At 39.6% G+C, this 26,789-nt stretch overlaps 1 protein-coding gene and 1 pseudogene across 1 annotated transcript in view; both read left to right on the top strand.

The window, feature by feature from the left end:
• Nucleotides 1-26,789, top strand: part of TMCC1 (transmembrane and coiled-coil domain family 1) — a 251,422-nt gene that overhangs the window by 18,870 nt on the left and 205,763 nt on the right. The gene's annotated exons all lie outside the window — the stretch shown is intronic.
• On the top strand, nt 7,550-7,648 carry LOC113919068 (annotated as a pseudogene).

The raw sequence follows: 26,789 nt of genomic DNA, 5'->3' as shown, positions 1-26,789 counted from the left end.
AGGTGTCCATCAATAAATGAGTGGATAAAGAAGATGTGATTATATATATAGTATATATACACACATATACATACAATGGAATGCTACTCAGCCATAAAAAAGAACGAAATCTTGCCATTTGCAACAGCATGATGGATCTGCAGGGTATAATGCTAAGTGAAATAAGTCTGAGAAAGACAAATACTATATGATTTCATTCATGTGAAATTTAAGAAATAAAATAAATGAGCAAAGGAAAAAAAGAAGCCAACAAACAGACTTTTAACCAATGAGAACAAACTAATGGTTACCAGAGGGCAGGTGGGGGTGGGTGGGTGAAATAGATGATGGGGATTAAGGAGGGCAACTTGGGATGAGCAGTGGGTGATGAATGGAATTGTTGACTCACTGTATTGTACACCCGAAACTAATATAACACTGTTAACTATACTAGAATTAAAATGAAATTGAAAACTTTAATCACATAAAAAATTTACATTGCTCTTTCTGAATGAGGTTTGAAGATCTTTTTATCTATGTAAAAACAATTTATCTTTGCTTTTCTGTGAACTGGTTGCTCATGTTAGACTTTGCTTTTTTCATTGATTAATTGCTTTTTTCACTTAGGAATTTGTAGGAGCCATTTATATAATGAAATCAGTGTATGTGTTGTAAATATCTTTTCCCAGTTTGTTGGTCTTTTAAACCTGGTTTGCTTATTTGTTTTGTTATAAAGCACAATGTGGTTATATAGGCTTGTAAGTTCTCTTTTTGCCAAGCTTTATGGATCTGGATCTTTAATAATGGTATAATATGCATGCTTACTAAAAATTTTATAAATGATACTGAAACTGGGAGTGTTATCTAATAGGTTGCATCAGAGAAAATCGAGGCAATCTAAGCAGGATGAGGTATGAAAGTGACAAGATAGGTGTGATAGAAATGTAAAGTCTTACTCTTTAACAGAAATGATCTGGCCCAAAATAATTTTTTTCATTTGAGAGCCACCATAGTTTAAGGTAGTTAATTGTATGAGTTGGCTGTGAAAAGAGGCTAACACTGATGCATTGATGAATATTTATAGATGTACAGTGCCAAATTAAGATGTATAGTGCTAAATTAAGAGAAGTAATAGTCCCTTTGTTCTTGTACTGTCAGGTTATATCTGGAGTATTGTGTCCACTTACGGATTTTACACTTCAGTGGGACAATGATAATCTAAATTGTCCAGATGAATGTGACTAGAATATTGAGAGCTCTAGGGACCATATCTAATGAAGAACAATTGAAGAATCAGGAGCTGTTTTGCTACAGAAGATAATACTTGGAAACAACTATCTAAATTATTTGAAGAATTGTGTTAAGCAAGAGGGAGCAGACTCATCATCTGTATTGCTCCAGAGGACAGACAGTGGGTTAGAAGCTATGTTGGAGATGAATTTCTTCCCACTGTTGAGACCTTTTGCACAGTAAGACCTGTCCCACAGTGGGATAGACAAAATTATGAGGTCTCTGTCATTAGAGATATTCAAGTGTAGGTTGGGTGATCATCTTCTGGAGATAAAGGTGTTCCTGCAGTTTGGACTACATGATCTTCTTGTCCCTCCCAGCTCTTAATATTTTCTAATCTCAAGTAGACTCTCTCCTTTGTGCTAATATTGGTAACAATGAAAAGGTAATGAAAACTCTTGTTCACTTTAGTTCCTTGATAACTAAAGAAAAGACATAAAATGTTTTCCAACCAGCAAGAGAATGCAATGCCCAAAAGGCAGTTTTAAAAAAGTGTATAAAGCAGAAAACTAGAATACTAGATCTGTATATGGACTATTTTTATGTTTTTGACAGCATTTCTTTTTTTTTAATTTATTTTTTAAGATTTTATTTATTCATTTGAAAGAGAGGGAGGGAGAGAGCACAAGCAGGGAGGAGAGGGAGAAGTAGGCTCCCTGCTGAGAAGAGGACATGGGGCTCCATCCCAGGTCCTAGGACCCTGAGACCATGACCTGAGCTGAAGGCAGATGCACACCAGCTGAGCCACCCAGGTGCCCCTTGACAGCATTTCTTTTTCTTTTCTTTTCTTTTTTTTTTAAAGATTATTTATTTGACAGAGAGAGACACAGAGAGGGAACGTAAGCAGGGGGAGTGGGAGAGGGAGAAGCAGGCTTCCCGCGGAGCAGGGAGCCCGATGCGGGGCTCCATCCCAAGACCCTGGGATCACGACCTGAGCCAGGGCAGACCTGAGGCGAAGGCAGACGCTTAACGACTGAGCCACCCTGGCGCCCCCTTGACAACATTTCTTAAGGCCAGTCTGTCTGTCTCCCTCCCGCCCTCCTCCTCCCCCTCCTCCCCCTCCTCTCACCTTTCCTTTCCTTTTCCTTTCTTTTTTTTTTCTTGTTCCACAGTTCATTTACTGAATTGGGGTAGATGATTTAACAATAGATTGTGAGATAAGGCTGGGAGAGGAATTCTTTGCTTTCCCTCCCAGGAGCCACAGTTGTGTTATGGATGCTTATAAACTTTCCTGAATAGCTTTCTGTTGGGCAAGCTCTGATAACTACTTGTGTGTGGGTCTGAAACTGGAGATTGGCATACATACATTCTAGGAGTCTGGGAATTTCTTGGACTTATGGTCAGCTCCTGAGGGCTGCTTTGTTGTCCAGATGTTCAGGAAAGTGGCTGGTGGGAACTTGCTTGAAGACTGATAAAGCTGGGGGAAAGTTTGGCTCCACAGAGAGGCACAGCATTACTTTCCTGTGGCTTTTCTGTTAGTGGGTTGACTGGGGGCTGCATTGTTAGTCAAAAGCCTCACACCTGGCACCCCCGCACCCCCCCATTAAGACTAGTCTTTCAAGAGTATAATTTGGGACATGTTCTTAATTAACGATTGTTAGAGAGTTTATAATTTTATACTATATAATAGAAAGGAAATGTTGCCATAGTGTAAAAAAATGCAGGGATTTGTGTTTTAAAACTAGATTTAGTTCTCTGCTACTTGCTGTGTGCAATGGGAAATTTAATGATGAGATTTAATTTTCTCATCTGCTCTTGGGGGCAGTATCTGTCTTTCAGAGTTGCATATACTGGAAAAAATTTACCCTAAGGTTAATGCCTGGCATAAAAATGGTATGAAATTATTATTTTTAAAAGATTTTATTTTTATTTATTTATTTTTAAAAATTTTATTTATTTATTTGACAGAGAGTGTGTGAGACAGGGAACACAAGCAGGGGGAGTAGGAGAAGGAGAAGCAGGCTCCCCGCCAAGCAGGGAGCCCGATGTGGGGCTAGATCCCAGGACCCTGGGCTGAAGGCAGATGCTTAACGATTGAGCTGAAGTTCTCTTTTTGCCAAGCTTTATGGATCTGGATCTTTAATAATGGTATAATACGCATGCTTACTAAAAATTTTGTAAATGATACTGAAACTGGGAGTGTTATCTAATAGGTTGCATCAGAGAAAATTGAGGCAGACGCTTAACGATTGAGCCACCCAGGCGCCCCAAAGATTTTATTTTTTAAAGCAATCTCTACACCCAACGTGGGGCTCAAACTCAGAACCCTGAGATCAGGAGTCACATGTTCCACTGATTGAGCCAGCCAGGCACCTCAGATGACATAATTTTTTTAAGTAGAGGTTTTCTCTTTTATTTCATTTATTTTTTTATTAGAGAGAGCACAGAGGGAGAGTGAGAGGGAGAAGCAGACTCCCTGCTGAACCAAACGCAGGGCCTGATCCCAGGATCCTGAAATCATGACCTGAGCCGAAGGCAGATGCTTGACCAACTGAGCCACCCTGATGCCCCATAAAGTTATTTCTAATTATTATTAGTAGCAACTATTCTGTCAACATTACTTAATTTTTTGAGTCTTCTATTTATACATGTCCAGCAAGGTAAACTGGGAGATGGTATCAACAAATCCATTTGTATCTTTAAGTTTTATAAATATACACTGTAATTAATAACTACTTGTGTGTGGGTGTTTCCACATCACAGCCAGTTCTCCAATTCTGACACCAGTCCAACATTTGAATTCAATTCTGACACTGTGTACCTGGAGTTAAAGTGTCAGATCCTACAAGTTAAAGGGCTCAGTTCCACAAGACTGCCCTCATTGTAGACACCAGTTGCAAGTCCTGGGCCACCTGTGCAAAAAAATTCTGGGGTTTCCATGATCCCTCCTTAGATTAAGTAATTTGCTGGGAGAACTCACAGAACTTGGAAAAAGCACTTTACCTATGTTTAAAGGCTTAAAAAGAATGCAACTCAGAAACAGCCAAGTGGAGAGGATGCATAGGGTAAGTATGGGGAGCTTCCCTGCCTTCTCTGTACCTCAGTGTGTTCACTCACTCAGAAGCTCTCTGAACCCTGTTGTTGAGGGGTTTTTGAGAAGGTTCTGTTACCTAGGAATGATTGGTTAAATCATTGGCATTGGTAATTAACTTATTCTCCAGCCTCTCCCTTTCCCCATATTGAGGGATGGGGCCTGAAAGTTTCAACCCTCAAATCGTGGTTGGTCCCTCTGACAACCGGTTCCCATCTTGAGCTATGTAGGGGTCTACCAAGAGTCACCTCGTTAGCATAAACTGCAGTGTGGTTGAAAGAGACTTGTTATGAATAACAAAAGACACTCCTATCATGAAATTCCAAGGGTTTTAGGAGTTCTTTGCCTGGAATGAGGGACAAAATCCAGATACAGTTGACCCTCACACAACATGGGTGTAAACTTAATGCAGGTCCGCTTACACATGGGATTTTTTTTTTTTTTGATAAAAACATAGTACTATAAATGTACTTTTTCTTATGATTTTCTTAGTATTTCCTTTTCTCTTGCGTACTTTACAGTATATAATGCATATAATGTACACAATATGTGTTAATCACAGTTTAAGTTGTTGGTAAGGCTTCCAGTCAACAGTAGGGTATTAGTAGTTAAGTTCTTAGGGAGTTAAAAGCTATATGCAGATGTTTGACTCCACAGGATGTTGGCGCCCCTGACCTCCTTGTGTTCAAGGGTCAACAGTAACTAGATACCGTTTTTTAGAACAGAGGGCTAGGTTTTAGAACATTAGTGTTGAATTCCCTCTGGGTCATTGATATGTTTCTTTTTTGGGCCATCGTGCCACGGTTTTGATTCTTGGTAATGTAAATAATAGTTGTTTTGAAATGTTTAGATGAAAGGTGGCATTGAAACAGCTAAATGCTAAATGAGCTAAACTTTGAAACAGCTAAATGAGCCTGGGTGGCTCAGTTGTTGGGCGACTGCCTTCAGCTCAGGTCATGATCCCAGGACCAAGCCCCACATTGCATTGAGCTCCCTGCTCCATGGGAAGCCTGCTTCTCCCTCTCCCCCTGCTTGTGTTCCCTCTCTCGCTGTGTCTCTTTGTCAGATAAATAAATAAAATCTTTAAAAAAAAGAAAGAAAGAAACAGCTAAATGCCATATTCTTGAGGGGTCTTTATCAAATTCCAGTATTGTTTCTTTTTCTGCTTAGACTTTTGTCTTCAGATGGCTTCACTCTAATCCTGTGACAAAACGAATTCTTCAGTGTGATATGACAAAAACATCATTTTTCCAACAGGAATAAAGCTCATTTTTCTTAAACTATTGGGTCATGAAATTTGGGTAGAGGTGTTTTTGTTGGCTTATGCTTTTTAATGGTAAACAACAATCAGGACAGGAAAGGTAATTTGTGTGAAATTTTAAATTCTTTCCTACTTTAAAGTTTTTTTTTCTTCCCTCCTTTGCCTGCTTATTTTAACATGCTTTTTAGAGATGTGGACACTGTCTTGTCCTAATACAGAAATTTCCTTAGAATGTAAGCCTTAATTAATGTTTTTTTAAGACTACTTTTTAAAAAAGATTTATTTATTTGAGAGAGTGAGCAAACGAGCACATGAGTGCAACAGGGGCAGGGGGCAGAGGGAGAGAAACTCAAGCAGACTCCCCACTGAGCGGGAGCCCGATGTGGACCTGGATCCCATAACCCTTAGATCACAACCCTGAGATGATGACCCAAACCAAAATCAAGAGTTGTTCAACTGACTAAGCCACCGAGGTGCCCCAGCCTTAATTAATGTTTTAAATGTTTTTCAACATCCATGGAAAGCGTCTTGGTAAACAAGAGTGGGCACTGGTCTAATATAGTACCTAGCAGAGTTCTCAGTCATATTCGGTACTCAGTAAATATCTTTTCTAGAAGTTAGAAGCCTTCATTCTAACCTTTGCTTCCAGCTACCTGTGTGATCTAATTAGAGTCTCATTCCTCATCTTTAAAATTGTGAGAATCCCTTCTACTTCTGATTCGGTGACTCAATTCATTCCTGGCGTACCTAGCAGAGTTCTCAGTCATATTCGGTACTCAGTAAATATCTTTTCTAGAAGTTAGAAGCCTTCATTCTAACCTTTGCTTCCAGCTACCTGTGTGATCTAATTAGAGTCTCATTCCTCATCTTTAAAATTGTGAGAATCCCTTCTACTTCTGATTCGGTGACTCAATTCATTCCTGGCCTTACTTTTATTTTTTTATTTTATTTTATTTTATTTTTTTTTAAAAGATTTTATTTATTTATTTGAGAGAGAGAGAATGAGAGATAGCACGAGAGGGAAGAGGGTCAGAGGGAGAAGCAGACCCCCCGCTGAGCAGGGAGCCCGATGCGGGACTCGATCCCGGGACTCCAGGATCATGACCTGAGCCGAAGGCAGTCGCTTAACCAACTGAGCCACCCAGGTGCCCCTGGCCTTACTTTTAAAAATTTACTTTCAGTATGGCCTTTAAGTCAGTTTCTTGAAAACGAGCATACACAGAGTCAATCACCAGATAGGCTGAATTGGAAAGAGTTGTGAAATAACCCACCCTGTGTGGCCTCAGTTATTTGCTTGGCCATATGTTTTTTTCTTTACTCTGGGAGAGTTACCTTCGGTTTTCTACTCATACTAGGATGGGACTAGGTGTTTGTCAACTAATAGCTTTCTTTTTTTTTTTTTAAAGATTTATTTTATTTATTTGAGAGAGAGAATGAGAGCGAGAGAGTACATGAGAGGGGGGAAGGTCAGAGGGAGAAGCAGACTCCCTGCTGAGCAGGGAGTCTGATGCGGGACTCGATCCTGGGACTCCAGGATCATGACCTGAGCTGAGGGCAGTCGCTCAACCAACTGAGCCACCCAGGCGCCCCCAACTAATAGCTTTCTTAATAACTATCCAAAGAGGATGGAATGGGAGCTTCATAGAATGATTATTTTTCCTGTCATATATATTCCTAAATAGTGCCATGTGCAACATTGTTTGGGCTCAGAGGAATATTATTTAAGCTGTTTTTAAAAGAAATTTGTTTTCTTAAGACAGGTTTAGAAAATCTGGCCAGTTGGGGAGCCTGGGTGGCTCGGTTGGTTAAGTGACTGCCTTCGGCTGAGGTCATGGTCCCAGGATCCTGGGATCGAGTGATCGAGTCCCACATCGGGCTCCCTGCTCAGTGGGGAGCCTGCTTCTCCCTCTCATGCTTCCCCCTGCTTGTGCTCTCTCTCTCTATCAAATAAATAAAATCTTAAAAAAAAAAAAAATCTGGCCAGTTGACTAACCTTTGTAAGAATTTTCCCCGTGTTAATGATACAGAGATTAGCGTGGCCTCTGCACAAGGATGACATGCAAATTGGTGAAGTATTCCATATTTTTATTTATTTATTTATTAAAAATTTTACTTACTTGACAGAGAGAGACACAACGAGAGAGGGAACACAAGCAGGGGGCGTGTGAGAGGGAGAAGCAGGCTTCCCGCAGAGCAGGGCGCTTGATGGGAGGCTTGATCCCAGGACTCTGGGATCATGACCTGAGCCGAAGGCAGATGCTTAACGACTGAGCCACCTAGGTGCCCCTGAGTATTCCATATTTTTAGAGACTCAGGGCTCAGCTCAGCCCCCTGTCTGTCCTCCCTACCTTCTTGAATAAAATAATTTAAAAAGAAAAAAATTTAAAAACAATTAAAAAAAAACTTGTATTTTAAGTATGTCATATTTTGACAAAGAATGTAAATAATACTGAAGAAGTGTACAGTATTACGATTGTCAGATTTCTAATATGATTTTAGAGTTTAATTTCTTTTACTTTGCAAAAATAATGGTTTCTTTTATAGTGTTTTAATAGTTAAGCTTTCTTTTTTTTTTAAAGATTATATTTATTTATTTGACAGAGAGAGACACAGCGAGAGAGGGAACGCGAGCAGGGGGAGTGGGGGAGGGAGAAGCAGACCTCCCGCCGAGCAGGGAGCCTGACGTGGGGCTCGACTCCAGGATGCTGGGATCATGACCTGAGCCGAAGGCAGACGCCCAACCGACTGAGCCACCCAGGCGCCCCCCCCTTTTTTTTTGAAGATTTTATTTGTGAGAGAGAGAGAGCACGAGTGAGCACAAGCACTGGCAGCAGGCAGGCAGAGGGAGAGGCCCTGACTCAATCCCAGGACCCTGGCTGGGATCATGACCTGAGCCAAAGGGAGCCGCTTCACTGACTGAGCCACCCAGGCGTCCCTAACCTTTTCTTTCTTGTGGTCCTAAAATAAGATGACAGATTTGTCTATTTAAAGATTTTTATTGATTTATTTGAGAGAAAGAGGGAGAGAGCACACGAGAGCGGGGAGGGTCAGAGGGAGAAGCAGGCTCCCTGGACTCAATCCCGGGACTCCAGGATCATAACCTGAGCCAAAGGCAGTCGCTTAACCAACTGAGCCACCCAGGCGCCCCAGATTTGGCTGTTTAAAAAGTAAAATAAATTTAGCGTTAAGATAGTCTAATATCTGTTAGTAAAATGAAAACCAAAACAGTGTATTTTATTTCTGGTATATGGCAATGTGGAAGCAAAGGAAGGTTAGGAAGCCAAAAATCTAAGATACAGATTCAGAGCCACCATTGAGGTAGTAAGTATGCATTGAATGCCAACTGTGTACTTAGTATTGATAAGACATAACTCTTCAAGAAGCTTACTTTCCAGGTAGATAGAGGAAAACATAGCTAACTTTTTTCCCCCAAAGATTTTATTTATTTATTTGACAGAGGCAGAGGGAGAGGGAGAAGCAGGCTCCCCTGAGCAGAGAGCCTGATGTGGGGCTTGATTCCAGGACCCTGGGATCGTTACCTGACCTGAAGGCAGTTACTTAACCCAGAGAGCCACCCAGGCGCCCCCATAGCTAACTTTTGAAGGCCACTAATTTGTATTATGGGAATTCAAAGAAGGTAGAGAATAGGTGAGTGCTAAAGTGGTTAGGAGGTTATGATCTGTGGCTTTTATTTGGATAAATGTTGGAGAAAAGGAGTAAGACTGCAGGTATGAAAAATAACATGAATAAAAGCATGGAGACAAATTAGTCTTATATTTTGTGTCTCTGCATTTAAGAGACTAGCCTAACCCATTTGTTGACCTTTTGAAATTAGTTTTTAGATAAAGGCAGTTGGAGAGAGGGAGGATGGATTTCTAGAGGTAGAGCTAAAACAAAGGAAATGCAGAGACCCCATCTCATAGGTAGAATGAACTAGAGGGGGAAGAAACTTGCATAGTTGAGGACAGTTGGAAGTATCATGTTGTAATCCTGGAATAGGATGAAAAAGGTATTAAAAAATAACTTCCTGTCCTATTGTGAGAATAAACATCTGTAAAACATTGTCTACTGATAAAGAGTACTCTCCCAAAACATTAATTTTTTCAAAAGTTTCAAACCAAAACTTTAAAAAGTCAGTGACGAACCATAACTTTATATTAGTTTGCCAGTGGTTAATATTAAACCAGTATATGAATTTTGTATGTTTATGGTAAATAATGCCAAGTGTATTGAAATTCTGATCTGGCCTGGATTTGTGAGTCCAGAATTTGTTTGTAGCAAATAGTAAAAATATAACTGTGAGCCTTTGTATGCTATTAGGAAGCAAATGAGAGTTGAAGACTCTGAAGCCTAAGGTGTTTTTATTTCATAATCTAAGTTTAAAAATCAGTGGGGCAAAAATCGGGTATCAGGGGCACCTGAGTGGCTCAGTCAGTTAGACATCTGCCTTTGGCTTAGGTCATGATCCCAGGGTCCTGGGATCCAGCCCCACATCAGGCTCCCTGCTCAGCAGGGAGTCTGTTTCTCGTCTCCCTCTGCCTCTCTCCTTGCTCATGCTCTCTCTCTCAAATAAATAAATAAAATCTTTAAAAAAAAATCAGGGTATCAGGGCCACCAGAATAGTGGATGTATTTTATTTTGATCTGCCTGTCCTGTTCTGCTCCTAAGAACGTGAGAGTCAATAACAGGTTTGTGGACATTTTGCCACGATCTCTTTGTGTTCCTGCATACCTATACTTCCTCTAGTTTTACTTATCTTGATTAATGGTTCATAGTTCACTTAGCCAAATAGTCTGTAAAACTTGGGGTTATCTTTAATTTCTTCCTATTCCTGGCGTTTATGTTGACTAACGTGTATTTTACTTCTAAAATGTTTCTTCTTTATTGAGCCTTTAGGATGTACATTTGTTCACTCATTCATTCTTTCATTTATTCTGGCACATTTATTGAGCACCTATTATGTACTAGGCACTGTACAAGGTATTAGGGATAGAGTGGTAAATAAGATAGATCAGTTTCTTGCCCTTATAGATCTTATCCAAGCTTTCATCATTTCCCCTGCATCCCCTTTGAGTTATTGTGAAAGTCATTCTTCTTCTTTCTGGTTATAAATATAATACATACTTATTTTAAGAAGTGCAAGGATTATAGAAATGTATAACGCTGAAAGTAGGAGACTGCCTCTATTCTCATCTACCAGAGATAGTGCTGATAAAAATTTGCATTTCTCTAGGTTTTTTTTAAAACATAGAGCCACAGCTTTTTTTTTTTTTTTAAATTTTATTTATTTATTTGACAGAGAGACACAGCGAGAGAGGGAACACAAGCAGGGGGAGCGGGAGAGAGAGAAGCAGGCTTCCTGCTGAGCAGGGCCCAATGCGGGGCGATCCCAGGAGCCTGGGATCATGACTTGAGCCAAAGGCAGACGCTTAACGACTGAGCCACCCAGGCGCCCCTAGCCACAGCTTTTCTGCACATCTCTTTGTCTTTGTCATTTCCTGTGTATGCATTCCAGCTGCTACCAGATACCTTGTTAAAAAGTGGAGTTGATTGTTAGTTTTTAGGTCAAAAACCCCTCCGTTTTTCTGTCACCCACAGAATGAAGTCTAAACATCTTAGCATTGTGATTATAGCCCATTTATTTTTGGTCCCCATCTATCTTTCTTGTTTCTCCAGAAACTTTCCCAGAAGTGGTCCTTCTTAGAAGTGTAAATAAAAGGTACCAAGTATGCTGCATTAGTGTCCCCCATGTGACAAATAATAATGGAGACAGGTTGATATAAGTACAGTGATAGTTTATTCACCTCTGGTCTGTGTGCTTGCCCTGTTCTCACTTCGGTTACAGTAGAATAAAAAACTACAGCAGTATTCTTTTTTTAAATCTAAGTAATCTCTCCACCCATCTTCGGGCTTGAACTCTTGACTCTGAGATCAAGAGTTGCATGCTCCACTGACTGAGCCAGCCAGGCATCCCTGCTGGTAGGGTAGGGTAGCGTAAAGAAGTTGAAGCAATCTGAAATACCATCCCACAGGAATGATTACCGTTAAAGTTTTTGTAAATATCCTTCCATACATGTCTCTTTGAAAATGTATACACATACAGGTATATGAATATAACATAATTTTACATAAATAGGATAATATTGTAATGCTGTTTTTTTGTCTCAAACATAGGTTTTGGAGACTTTTATGTCAATAAGAGACCAGTGTTTAAAGTAGTGTATTTCAAGAATGAGAAGCTTGAGCTTCTAGAGCAAATGTTATTGCTTGGGAGAGTGAGAAGCTGGTCTGACTTCCCTGACCCTCCAGATTACAGTAGATGTTGCTCCTCTGGGCTTCAGTGGCACCTTGGCTGTCCCATCATAACCCTTACCACAATCTGTTGTTTGTTTGCCTGCGTAAACCAAAGTCCCTTGTATCTATATCTTTGTTTTCCTTAGGCCTAATACAGAGCCTGACATGTAGTAGGCAGTTCAGTGTTTGCTAATCGGATAAATGGCTGTATGAATGTCTTTGGTGAAGTAAGATGGTATGCCATGAAGAACTTGCTGCATATATTCTTTAAAACCATCCTCAGTTTGCCTTGATTATTTATGTACCAGATAACTTTTTGGTACTAATTCAGTTTACCAAGGGGATTTTACAGCTGAGAAAAGAAGGTACTGACTGTAACTTGGTTGACAGTTATAATTCTGATTATAAATTGATTAAAATATTAGTGCCGTGAGACAGATGGGTATGAGACTTTGGATAATATGAACTATTCCCCCACTCCCTTAGTGTAATTATCACTTTAGGTAAGATAGTATGCCACTTCTAACTGGGCAAAGGTACAGGTGTGGTATGGCGAATGGAAGGCCGGATTCAACTTTGACTCTGCCGCTTGTTAGCTATGAAGGCTGAGGTAAGTGCCTTAACTATTTTAGGATTTAGTTCATTTAGTAAATGAATAATTGGCGGCTCAGGCTAGACCAACGCCGAAATTTTGTAACTGAAATAAAAGCCATATTCATCTCAGTCCATTGAGGCCTAACCTGCATACTCTTTACTTTCTCACTCTAGACATGTAAATAAATGGCCAAAACTTAAGGCAAGAGAGTATGATGCCTTAGGAACTCCCTTGGAAAAATCTACAGAATGAAGCACAAGGTAGCATTATGACAGTTTTTAGAGGGAGTGTGAACCTGAGAACTTCTTTTGCATTCTTTGTATTATTTCAAACTAGTTCTAGATAAAAATAATTTTCTCTTGGGGTGCCTGGCTAGCTCAGTTGGTAGAATATGTGACTCTTCATCTCAGGGTCTTGAGTTCGAGCCCCACATTGGGCATAGAATTTACTTAAATAATTTTCTCTTTGGAGAATAAGGATATGGCATTTGGGGAGGGTGAGTATGTTGATTAAACTAGGATTGGTTCTGCCCTCTTATCTTTTCTCACTCTCAGAAGAATCTCAAGATTCAATCTCATTGTCTTTGAGGCACAAAGGTTAGATTGGTGATAGAACAGAGTTGGGAGACCTGTTTTTCTTCTTGATTTTGAGATACCAAAGAAGATTGCTTTACTTCTCTGTGCTTGATTCTTTTTACTAAAAGAAGATGAAAATCTGACTCTTACTACATCATATGCTTTGGGATAATGGGATTATTCTGTGGAATACTATTTTTTTAAATTCTGTTTTTAAAACTGTATAATTTCCAGTAAATGCACACATTTAAGGTATACATAGCTCAGTGAATTTTTGCATATGCATAAAGCTGTATATATACAATTATAAACACCAATCTGATTCAGATGTAGAATATTTTCCTTCCCTCAGAAAGTTTATGCCCCTTTCCAGTCAAAATCCTTTTTTGAACACTTTGAGTGCTTTATTATTCATTTTAAGAAGCCAATAACAACAAATCTTGACATTCTTTATGTTTCATCAGTAATTTGAGTCTTGAACCCTATACTAAGGTCTGATATGTAGAGAGTAAGGTCTTTAATCTTTAGAAATAGATAGGGCATAATTGTGTTAAAATGTCTTTTTTTTTTAGAGAGAGAGAGAGAATGAGAGACAGCATGAGAGGGAAGAGGGTCAGAGGGAGAAGCAGACCCCCTGCTGAGCAGGGAGCCTGATGTGGGACTAGATCCTGGGACTCCAGGATCATGACCTGAGCCGAAGGCAGTCGCTTAACCAACTGAGCCACCCAGGCGCCCTTAAAATGTCTTTCTAATAAAATCTTAATCCAAGGTGAAGAGGGAGTAGTTTTACATTGATAAGGTGGCAGTATTGTTTACCAGCATTTTCTTTTCTGTGTAGACTCTTTTCTAGAAGTTTTTGGGTTGTCTGAAAGTAAATTTATTTGGAAAGTTGTGTGTAGGTAGGGGAGAAGGAAGGTGGTTAGCCAAGTGAATGATGAGCTTGTTCCAGGTCTGTGGGTTCTGTTGTTCCTGTACCTGTGCTAGTGTGTAACCCTGTGAACAAGACCTGACCTCATTTTTTACATCTAATATTCACCTTTTTGTCTGAGACAGTGTGAATCTTTCTAAAGTTTTGCGGTGCTACTTTAGTGTATACCTCAGACTTGAGCTATTTATTATGTAATCTTGTTTGCTAATTTATGTATCTAAATCTTTTAGGAGTTTTAGATTTATGGAAAAGTTAAGCAAAGATAATAGAGTTTCTGTATACCAGGTACCCATTTTCCCTTTCCTGACATCTTGTTTTATTAGCTTTGTTGAGGTATTTTTCACATACCTTAGAATTTACCCATTTAAAATGTACATATCAGGGGATGCCTGGGTGGTTCAGTTGGTTAAGCGTCTGCCTTTGGCTCAGGTCATGATCCCAGGATCCTGGGATCGAGTCCCGCATCGGGCTCCCTGCTCCGTGGGGAGCCTGCTTCTCCCTCTGCTTCTGCCTCTCTCTCTGTCTCTCATGAATAAATAAAATCTTAAAAAAAAATAGTGTACACATCAGTGGTTTTTATAGTATTCAGAGTTGCATAACCATTTCCAGAGTATTTGCATCACCCCAAAAAGAACTTCTGTACACATTTAGCAGTCTTTTCCCATTTTCGCCCCCTGTCCTAGCCCTAGGTAACTATTTTCTGTCTCCATGCCCGTTCTGGATATTTCATATAAATGAACTTAAACAGAATGTGGTCTTTTCTGACTGGCTTCTTTCACTTAGCATGTTTTCATAGTTTAGCCATTCTGTAGTATATGTCAGTTCTTTTTTATTGCCAAATAATAGTCCATTTTGTGGATATACCATATTTATTAATGAATTGACATTTTGATTCCCTTTTTTGCTGTTATGAACAATGCTGTTATGAACAATGCTGCTATGAACATTTGTATACAAGTTTTTATGTGGACTATCAGAAAAAGAATCTTAAATTTGAAGTGTGCCTATCAATAAGAGTCTTTTTGTCCCCTTGACAAGTATGTTGGAAATGAAGAGGTAATCAGGCAAAACAGAGGGTAACTTGGGGTTTGTATGTTTTAATCCTTTTATTCTTTTCCTCAGACCTTTGATCTCCACAAATGCTTGCAGGTGTTGAAACATGAGAACATTAAACAAAAATTTTTTTTGATCTTGAGTACTAAAAGCATTTTCTTTTTATAAGAGCATATGTAAAATGAGAGATTACATTAAAATGATCCTTAAAGTCCTGTGATTCTTGGATTTAGTCTAAATTTTCATTATGCCTTGAGGCTGTTAATGATTTGCTGAAATATCATGGAGGATGCTGGTCAAAAACTGTAATACCAGCATTGTAAAACTTATCCCCATTTAGAGAGGCAGCTGTGGTAGAGTAGTTGAGAGGTTTAAATTCTAGCTCTTCTACTTGCTGGTTGTGTGACCTTCAATATACCACTTAAGCCTCATTTTCCTTATCTGTAAAATGTAAAGTAACAGCAAGGATCTTACAGGATTGTTGTGAGGATCAAGTAAGATAATGTGTTAAGAAGGAATTTGAAACTACAATGTGATATACAAATATGAGGTGATGCTATAAAAAGTGGTCTCTAAATCTAGAAACAACAGTAGTTTCATATTATTGTCTTTTGTCTTCAACTTACTGATTCTTCCAAGTTCCTGTAAATTTATGATTAGCCTTGATTGGTGATTTCCTTTTCTTACCAGATTGAGGGGGGGGGAAAAAAACCCAGTGGCAAGAACTCCCACAAACAAGTTAAGGTTGTTGTGCCCAGGGTAATGAGAAACACCTGCTGTAGCATTCCTAGCAGGAGCCAAGATGCTGCTGCCACTGCCTATGTAGGTGCCTGGCATTTCCTAAAATAATTATTTTTATTCTTATTTTTTAAAAGATTTTATTTATTAGCAAAGCAAGAGAGAACGAGCAGGGGTTGGGGCAGAGGGAGAGGGAGAAGCAGGCTCTCCGCTGAGCAAGGAGCCCGAGGTGGGGCTCTATCCCAGGACCCTGGGAACATGACCTGAGCCAAAGGCAGACGCCTAACTGACTGAGCCACCCAGGCGCCCCTGAAATAATTTTTATTAAAGATTTACTTATTTGAGGTGAGAGAGCGCACATGTGAATAAGCGAGCACGGGGAGGGGTAGAGTGAGAGGGAGAGAAAAACTTTAGCGGACTTTTTGCTGAGCTTAGAGCCCCACACAGGCCGATCTCAAGAACCTGAGATCATGACCCCAGATGGATGCTCAACTGACTGCAATACCCAGGGGCCCCAGTTTTTTTTTTTTTTAAAGATTTTATTTATCTGACAGAGACACACAGAGGGAACACAAGCAGGGGGAATGGGAGAGGGAGAAGCAGGTTTCCCGTGGAGCAGGGAGCCCAATGTGCGGCTTGATCCCAGAACTCTGGGATCATGACCTGAGCCGAAGGGAGACACTTAATGACTGAGCCACCCAGGAGCCCCAGTTTTTTTTTTAAGTTAGTACTTATGTTGTGCTTATTCTGCATGTTAACCTTAAGAAAACTCAGTAGTAATGGACTCATGGTATCTCTCTTCCTGTTGGGTCTGCAATTATCAGTGGTAGAGCATAAGAGCCTCCCCTCCCCCCCACTGGCCTCCTGAGTCCATTTTAGTGAGGTTTCCCTTTATTAATTTTCATACATACCAGACCCTGTTCCAAGTGTTTTACCTTTAATCTTCACAGTGATTCTGTGGGGGTAAGGTACTGTGGTAACCCATGAGGAAATTGAAGGTTAGCAAATTAATGATGGTTGGTGCTGCAATACTTTGAAACTTTTCCTTTTAGGTAGAGCTCAGGCTTACATTCTTACCACATCTTTGCACTATTAGCTTTCAGTGATAGGTTATTGTAAATATTATCTTTAATTGCCTCTAGAAACACCTGATAAGATTTTGGGGTAAGTAAGGTCCCGGAGTTCTGTTTTTGTCCAACTCTGAGTTAGAAAAATTAGGAATAAATGAAAGGTGTTGGTTAGGGTACATTGGTGGTATTTCTTAAATCCCCTGCTTTGTCAGTATTTAAAAAAAAAATTATTTGGCAGCACACACATGAGCAGGGTGAGGGGCAGAGGGAGAGAAAGAGGGAGAAGCGACTCCCTCCTGGGAGTCTAAAGCGAGGCTCTGTCCCAGGACCCTGAGATCATGACCCGAGCCGAAGTTAGATGCTTAACCAACTGAGCCACCCCAGGGTCCCCCTCCACCCCCAGCTTTGTCAATTTTAAAAGGAATGCTTTTTACATTTTAATTTTTTTGAAATTGTGTGCATTTAATATGGTAATACTTCTCCTTGAAAAACTATTAACTCAAGTAAGGTGTGCCTTTTAATCAGTTAACAAGGTCTAGGATCAAAATGCAGTAATGTTTAGTCCATTTGACTTTTTTAGTAAACACTTACCAGTGTGCCATTCATCACCTCTATACATAGCCTTTCCATGTTCGGTGCCAACAGCCAGATGTTCTGTTAACCAGCTAAGATTGGGTTTTGAGACTTAACTTTGTACCTCACTGTCCTTAAACTTCCTGTGAGAATATCTTAATGACTCAGAGACAGAAGTACCTCATTGCCATGTTTTGCCTTACTAGCTGCTGCTAATTTAGTGCATCAGCTAGGTGAAGGGGAAAGTTAGCAAATAATTTCACTGGAGACAGGGCCACAGTTAAAACTTGAAAGTCCAAGGGCAGTTAATGTTTATTGCATAAATTCAAAACATTGTTTTATTTTGGGAAACTACCTCCATCCGGTCCTTGTCCCTGTCCCCTGACAAGTAGTAATCAATTCTCATCTTTGTAGTTTTGTCGTTTTGAGGGTGCTATATAAACGGGAGTCATATAACCTTTTCAGATTGGCTTTTTTTATTTGCTAAGCATGATGCGCTTGAGATCTATCCAATTGCTCCTCCCTTTTAATTAGTAGTATTCCATGGTATGGATGTACCAGAGTTTGTTTAAACATTGATCTATTCAGGGACATTCATGTTTCCAGTTTGGGGTATTACCAATAATGCTGCTATGAACATTCATGTTCAAGTTCTTACATGAACATATGTTTTCATTTCTCTGGGATAAATGCCAAGGAGTAAGATTGCTGGGAGGTATGATAGCTGCATGTCTAATTTTATAAGAAACTGCCAAACTTTTCCGTAACGGCTACACCATTTTACATTCCTACCAGCAATGTAATGAGACCACTAATTTTTTTTATTGCTTGTTCGTTCTTTTTCTATCAAAAAGTGGTAGAAGATGCCCAAAATTTAAGAAAAATTTATGTGAGAAAAATCATAAAAGTGAAAGGTCAGTGCATTGATAGAGTTGTTTTTAGCAGAATGTACAGTTTCTCTCAGGAGAATAAAATCATAGTTTTAGATTGTTTGCTTTGGCAGTCTTTTGTTGACCTTGTTTGAAGAGAATAATTTTGAAGAATGAGGAAGGTTTGTTACTAAGTTTTCATGCAAGTCATTGGTAATTTTGGAATCTTAATAACCAGTGTTTCTTTAGCTCTCATAATTTCTCGATAGATGTTTTATCTTTTCCTAAGTTGTTAATAATTTCTGTTGCTGTAGACTCTGCTTATAACAGGATATCTTACTTTATTTGCTTTTTCTGTTTTGTTATGAATTATAATACCCACTGTCTTTATGACTTAGAATTGTTGAAACACCATAGGGAATTGTTTGCTTACCATGAAAATAGGCGAGTCCCCTAAGTAACCATATCCATACCCAGGCTTTACTCAGTCACTGTGAAATAGCGTGGGGTTTTTTTTAGGCCAAGGAAGCTATCCAAGAATTTTGTGAATAAGGGTGGGAATTGACCTTGCCAGAATTCATGGGGAAGATGTCTGTCTTCTTGTTTTGTATGGTGGAAAAGGGTTTTTCTTCCAAACATTGCCCTGCTTTCTTCTGCTTTTCTCACTGAACATTTTTTTAAGTGTCTAGAGATTTTAACTTCGTTAAGTATTAATTTTTAGTAGACTTTTATTTTCAGTAATTTATCTTGAGATAAGTTGAGTAAGAGGCTTAGACTTAAAGATAAACCAGAGATTTGTCTTTGCTTTGGGACTTGACAATAAAATGTAAAAAAAATCAGTGATTTTGTTACGAAAACTAATCAAACCATTTAGATTGCTGTATTTTAGAGTATCAATGGAGTTTGACTTTTCGATGGTTTTTCCTTTATTTTTTTTTATTTTTTAAAGATTTTATTTATTTGACAGAGAGAGACACAGCAAGAGAGGGAACACAAACAGGGGGAGTAGGAGAGGGAGAAGCAGTCTTCTGCTGAGCAGGGAGCCTGATGCGGGGCTCCATCCCAGGATCCTGGGATCATTACCTGAGCCGAAGGCAGACGCTTAACGACTGAACCACACAGGCCCCCCTGCTTTTCTCCTTTAAATAGGAAGCTACCGGAAGAAGGCCTATGCTAAATAAACTTCATTATTCCTGCTAAAGGGACCTTGCTTGTTTTTTTTTTTTTTAAAGATTTTATTTATTTATTTGAGAGAGCGAGAATGAGAGAGAGAGAGAGAGAGAGAGAGCACATGAGAGGGGGGAGGATCAGAGGGAGAAGCAGACTCCCTTCTCAGCAGGGAGCCCGTTGCGGGACTCGATCCCGGGACTCCAGGACCATGACCTGAGCCGAAGGCAGTCGCTTAACCAACTGAGCCACCCAGGCGCCCTAAAGGGAATTGCTAAAGGAAATTAAATATAGTAAGGATTATGATGTGGGAACATGACCTGTATTGAATGTTTTGTGATTGTTGGCAACTGAACTTTGACTTAAATAGCCTAGACCATGTTCAGTGGTTCTTGAACGTGGTTCATGTTTTTGTTCTTTCATGTGGTATGCTTCTATTGAACTACCCAGCCATTGGGGATATAATGTGTAACACAACCTAATGTGATACCATCCCCTGTGGAACCAGTAGTGGAGAAGGTAAGTATTAATATTAAATTAAAAGCTAAATTAAAACTGTGACAGTGGGATAAGTGATATTAATGAAATTTGACCAGATTAGAAAATGCATCCTCAAGAAATATTTGTGTTATGATTTAAAGGAAGAATAAATGTTAACTTGGCAAAGAGAGGAGGGATGGTTGTCCAGGCAAAAAGAAGAGTAGGTATAAAGGCCCTGTGGCAGAAGGGAAAATGGTGAAATGAGGACTCTTAATTAAGGCTACCGTGGCTTGAGAACTGAGAGCTAGAGGGAAAAGGAACATGGTTTGAGGTAGAGAGATAAGCCTGCCCATGCAGGTTTTTATAGGTAGTGTTGAGAAGGTTTTGCCTTTATTCTAAGAAGAATGAGGACCCATTAAAGGGTTTTAAACAATAAAGGACAGGGTCATACATGCTTTTTTTTAAGATTTTATTTATTTATTTGACAAAGAGACACAGTGTGAGAGGGAACACAAGTAGGGGGAGGGAGAGGGAGAAGCAGGCTTCCTGCTGAGCGGGGAGCCCGATGTGGGGCTCCATCCCAGGACCCTGGGATCATGACCTGAGCCAAAGGCAGACGCTTCATGACTGAGCCACCCAGGTGCCCCTCATATATGCTTTTGATGAGAAGACTTTATACTGCAAGAGAATGGATTGAAGGGGTCAGAGTGGGTGCAGGCTATTGCTTAGGAAGTTAGTCTAGTTTGGCTGAGAGGTGATGGTAGATTACTTAGAGTGGTATTGGTGGAGAGGATAGAAAGGAATTCATTCAAGAATATTTAGGAGACAGCAGAATTTGGTGATGGGTAGAATATGAAGGGGGAGAGTGAGGACTCAGGTTTCTGGCTTAAGCAACTTAGTTCTTTTCATTGAGAAAAGGAGCACTGAAAGAGATAAGTTTTTTTTTTTTTTTTTTTTTTTTAGGGGAAGGTCATGAGTTAGGTGTTAGATGTCTAGAACTTGAAGTACCTTATGGTGATAGCTAAAAGGAGGTATCTTAGTGAAGAAGAGAACTCATAGCTTAGATTTATATTGTGTTTAGTTTGTATTATTTTGTTCTTAAGGTACATGTGTGGAAATCGCTTTTCTTTATAGGTATGCTTACAGGTACTTTTCTTATCTTTACGTTTTTATAGTTTAGTATATATACTGCAGTTTTAACCAAGGAATAGGTATTGGGTAATTACTTGCTGGGTGAATGATTGAATCAGTAATTTTAGTGCTTTCCAGAAACATTGTTCTCCTGCTCATGTTTCCTGTGTGTGGGCAAATAATTAAGGCTATGTTTTAAATTGATATTTGCAGTTAATTAATACTATACTCCCCCTTCCCAACAATCTCTTCCCCTTCCATAAGCTTTCTATTTTTATTCTACAATTTTATAAAATGTTAAGACATAAATTACCTCATTGCTCAGAAGCATGTTGTCTAATGGAATCAACATAAAATACTGTATTTTTGACTTTGAGTTATATTCTCTATGCTAGCTCATTTATAATGTGATGAAGTAGCATCTCTGAATATTTTCCTATTCTCTTGATCTTTAAAAAGATTAAATATATTGGGGGCTCCTGGATGGCTCAGTTGTTTAAGTGTCCAACTCATTCCCCCTCAGGTCACATCTCAGCGTCACGAGATTGGGCTCTGCACTCAGCTGGAGTCCGCTTGAGATTCTCTTTCTCCCCCTCTCTCCCTCTTCCTCCGTTAGCGCGCTCTCGTGCATGTTCTCTCTCTTTCTCTAAATGAATAAATAAACCTTAAAAAGATTTAAAAAAAAGATTATAAGTATACTGAATTTGTTGTGTTGTCTTTTATAGGTGAGTTGCCTTGATTTCAATTGAGCAGATGTTTGACAGAATTTATAGGACAGTCTTTTTCTACTCACCCTGCTGGATGTTTGATCCACTCAACTGACAGCTTTATTTCTTTTTCCTTAAAAGCCAGAACTAGGCCTACAGGAAGGAAAGGAATGTATGCTGGAGCCAAGGGCTGGTACTACCTAGGTCTGTGGCGGTGCATATTCAGAATCTTTGCAATTGGTTGGCCTGGATCTGTCAAAATAGGTTTGGTTGACTCTGGCTGTGCAGTGGTTTATTCATATGCTTCTTCTTCTTCTTCTTTTTTTTTTTTTAAAGATTTTATATATTTATTTGAGAGAGAGAATGAGAGATAGAGAGCACATGAGAGGGGGGAGGGTCAGAGGGAGAAGCAGACTCCCTGCCGAGCAGGGAGCCCGATGCGGGACTCGATCCCGGGACTCCAGGATCATGACCTGAGCCGAAGGCAGTCGCTTAACCAACTGAGCCACCCAGGCGCCCTATTCATATGCTTCTGAGTGGTGACCTGGGAATGAATGCATTGTGAGTATAGTTTGGAAAATTGTTGTTTAGGTTGCTCTGGAAAGGGAACAAAACTCAACCCCAAGAAACCCCACTGTTGAACAGGTCTTAGGTTCACTGGTTTAATTTTTGGTGAATGCTGTCCAGTGATTAAACCTTTGCTTCATCTTAGCAGCAAATGCCAGTATTTTGGACGCAAGTTATTTCATGAATGGGCTTTGTGTTATAGGAAGACAAAATGGGAAATAATATCTGTATTTTAGCTCTGGCCTAAGTAGATATTGTTAACATCAGTGTATTAGATATAAAGTAGGCTTTCTTTTGGTTTTAGGGACTAAGATATTATAAGGTTTTACATTTTTAAGGCACTCAAACATTTGTAACTTTAGTTGCATTGTGAGAAAGGATATACAAAAGAATAAGACATTACATATTTGAACAGTGTAGGTAAAACAACATGAATTGATGAGGTAGTAGTATCCTTTTACATTTTTTTCTTTCAGGGTTTAGACTTTATTACAGATTTTGCATCTATCTTTAGTAAAAAAAAATAGGCATTTCAGTAAATACCAACAGTTTTGAAATGTTACCTAACCTGAGTGTTAATTAGAATAGAATTTACAATTTTGCAATAAATGTAATCCTTTCTAATATGCTTGTGTGTATATATACATTTTCATATATGTGTATGTATGTGTATATGTGTGTATTAAATATAATCCTTCCTAAATCTAACTCTGATTAATTTATGGTCATGATACGGTGTATCTTCAACAGTAAAAAACAAAAAAAAAAACCCAGCTAACACTGAGTGTTTGCTTACTTTGTGACAGGCAGTCTTTTATTCTTTACAATAACCCTATGGAATGAGAAATATTTTAATCCACACCTTAGAGATAAATTAAGTGATTTGCTCAAGGACCCATAATTAATAGGTGAGTGAGCCATAATAGCAGAATATACTTACTGCATGTTTAAAATTCTACTTCATTTGGGGCATGTGGGTAGTTCACTCAGTGAAGTGTTTGACTTCACCTCAGGTCATGATGTCAGGGTCCTGGGATTGCGCCCTGCTCAGCAGGGAGTCTGCTTGTCTCTCTCCCTCTGCCCCCTCTCCCTGCTTGTGCTCTCTCTCTTTCAAATAAAATAAAAATCTTAAAAAAATTCTACTTCATTTAAGAAATACTGAAAATTTTTGTATGAATGTATACTTTCAGTATACCATTTTATTCCAGCTTCGAAAGAATTTATATCTTTAGGATTGTTGAGGAACATGCAAAGTAAATTATTATTATTATTATTTTTGAAGATTTTATTTATTTATTTGACAGAGAGACACAGCGAGAGAGGGAACACAAGCAGGGGGAGTGGGAGAGGGAGAAGCAGGCTTCCCGCAGAGCAGGGAGCCAGATGGGGGGCTCGATCCCAGGACCCTGGGATTATGACTTGAGCTGAAGGCAGATGCTTAACGACTGAGCCACCCAGGTGCCCTGCAAAGTAAATTATTCTAAGCTACAGAAAATCTATTTTGTTTTATATGGTAGTGTTTCATTTGATCAATATTGAGGGGGATTACAGGGTTATAAGTGTTTCCAGATTAGTAAAGTTTACCTCTTGAAGAAGTATAATTTTGAAAGAAATTAGCTGTTTTAGAACAGTAATTTTTCTAAAATGTGTGTTCCTTTTCAGTCTTGTAAGAAAATTTTTTTCACCATTTATTTATTTAAAGACTTTATTTATTTATTTGACAGGGGGAGACACAGCGAGAGACGGAACACAAGCAGTGGGGGTGGGAGAAGGAGAAGCAGGCTTCCAGCTGAGCAGGGAGCTCGATGCGGGGCTCGATCCCAGGACCCTTGGGATCATGACCCTAGCCGAAGGCAGACGCTTAACGACTGAGCCACCCAGGCACCCCTTTTTTTCACCTTTTTAAAGATAGTATTCTATGTATAATGGAATCTGTTCTTGATAACTCAGGGCTTTCCTTAGGACCATTAATTAATTTATAATGCAGTACTTTTTTCCTTCTCCTTTGCTCCAAGTTCTCTTATTATTTGTATGCACTACTTCTTCTAATCCTCCCTTTATTTAAATAATTAAACTTGTCAGAATTGTGTATAAATCAAGAGTTAAATAGGCCTCGGGGCGCCCTTCCCAAGAGTTTCCTCACGTCCCTTGTAACCCTTATAATCTATTCTTCCCTTCAATTCCATCCACAGGCAACCACTATAGATTAGTTTTATATGTATACATACATATATATGTATATTATGTAAATGTAATAATAAAGTTTGTATTCTTTTTTGCTTGGCGTCTTTCAGTCTAATGTTTTTGAAATTCATCGATGCTAGTTCATGTATTGATAGGTTTTTTTCTTTCTGTTGTTGAGCAGTATACCACTATCTGGGTTTGTTTATCCATTTCCCTATTAATGGACAGTGGGATATTTCTAGTTTGGGGCTATTACAGATAAAGCAGCTATAAATGTCTATGTACAGGTCTTTGTGTGTTTGTATGTTTTCTTTTTCATGGGTAAAAACCTAGGAATGGAATAGATGGGTCATATGGTAGGTATTTGTTGAATTTTGTAAGAAATTGCTGTATTTCCTATTGCTGTAACAAATAACCACAAACTTAGTGGCTTAAAATAACACATATTTATTAACTTCTGGGGGATCAGAAGTCTGAAATGGGTCACACTAAGTTAAAAATAGAGATGTTGGTAAGGCTATGCTCCTGTGGAGACTTGAGGTGGGAGAATCCCTTTCCTTTCCTCTTCCAGCTTCTAGAGGCTGCCCGTACCTCTTGGTGCCCGATCTCCCCCCCCCTTTTTTTTAATGATTTTATTTATTCACTTGACAGAGCATAAGCAGGGGGAGTGGCAGGCAGAGGGAGAGGGAGAAGCAGGCTCCCCGCTGAGCAGGGAGCCCAATGTGAGGCTCTATCCCAGTACCCTGGGATCATGATTTGAGCCGAAGGCAGATGCTCAACTGATTGAGCCACCCAGCTGCCCTAAAGTAGTTCTATTTTAACTTTTTTTTTCTTAAAAGATAATATTTTTCATTTTAGAGGGAGCACAAGTGGGGAGAGGGGCAAAGGGAGAGGGGGAGAGAGAATCCTCAAGCAGACACCCTGCTGAGCACGGTGCCTGACATGGGGCGCAGTCCCACTACTCTGAGATCAGGACCTGAGCGGGAATCAAGAGTTGGTTGCTTAACTGACTGAGCCACCCAGGCCTCCTGCCCCCCTCCCCCTGATAGTTATTTTTCAGTCTTTGTCTAATAGCTGTGCCTTCACGTCTTTTCCAGGGACAGTTTCTTTTGGTTTATTTTTTTCCTTTAAATAGGCCATACTTTACTGTTTCTTCGTATGCCTTGTGATTTTTTTGTTGAAAACTGTACATTTGAATCAAATAGTGTGGTAATTCTGGAAATCCAATTCTCCCACTTCCCTAGGGGGTGCTTTTTTTGTTGTTGTTATTATTTTTACCATAGCAGGCTGTCTCCTCACTAAGGGTCATCCTGAGGTGTAAATTTAAGGTCTTCTCAGGTCTTTTCTGGGCCTGTGCTTTTCCCTAGGAATGTGCAGTCGCTGTCTGATTTTTCTCTGTGTATGCAGTTGCTTTTGAATGTCTTAGTCCTTAGTGTCTGGCTCCAGGTATTGGAAAAAAGAGAAAAATAAAAGTGGAAGGAAAATGACACCAGCCCTTTAAATGCCCTGGAAATCACTATAGCTGGAGACGGAGGGCCTTGTGACAGCTTAGAGGTAGGGGAATTGCAACAATGATGGGCAACTGCTTCTTTGCTACACCTGTGATCAGAAAGAGCAATCAGTGATAAGGGCAGGACAGGGTTTTGTTTTGTTTTGTTTTTCCCCACGTAGGTTCCACAAGCTGTGTTCAGGCTGCTCTTAGAACTTTGCACAGCTGCCTTCTATGTGGCTAGATGGGGGCTGGGTAGCTGCTACTGTGCTAAGAATTGAAATTGATTGAAATTAACTGCAGTTTATTGTCTGAGCCTTCCCCTGGACTTGCAAGCCTTAAATAGATTCCAGGGTTCCTAAATAGTTATATCAGATAGATTCTGCTCATGCAGTTGTTATCTAGGTGGGTAAATATTCCTGGGGCTTCCCACTCTGCCGTCTTCCCAGAATCCTCTCTTGAGACTTAGGTTTTGATGTGGCAGTAGATACTATCAGCTGTATGACCTCAGAGAAGTCACTGAAGTTCTTTGGGCTCTAGGGAAGTATGGGTTTGTGGGGAAAGTTTTTAGGCCGGTAATTGCTAAGACTCTCTCTTACTCTAAAGCATAGGATTTTCTAAAAATTTGCATGTACTTTTCTTCAATTTTGGTGTTAATTTTTTAAGATTTTATTTATTTATTTGACAGAGAGAGACAGCGAGAACAGGAACGTAAGCAGTGGGAGTGGGAGAGGGGGAAGCAGGCTTCCCATGGAGCCCGGAGCCCAATGCGGGACTCGATCCCAGGACTCTGGGATCATGACCTGAG

The sequence above is a fragment of the Zalophus californianus genome, chromosome 1, assembly GCF_009762305.2.
Source record: "Zalophus californianus isolate mZalCal1 chromosome 1, mZalCal1.pri.v2, whole genome shotgun sequence".
Taxonomy (NCBI): domain Eukaryota; kingdom Metazoa; phylum Chordata; class Mammalia; order Carnivora; family Otariidae; genus Zalophus; species Zalophus californianus.
Note: the sequence above shows the minus strand (reverse complement) of the source record. Positions and strands in the feature narration are given on the sequence as shown.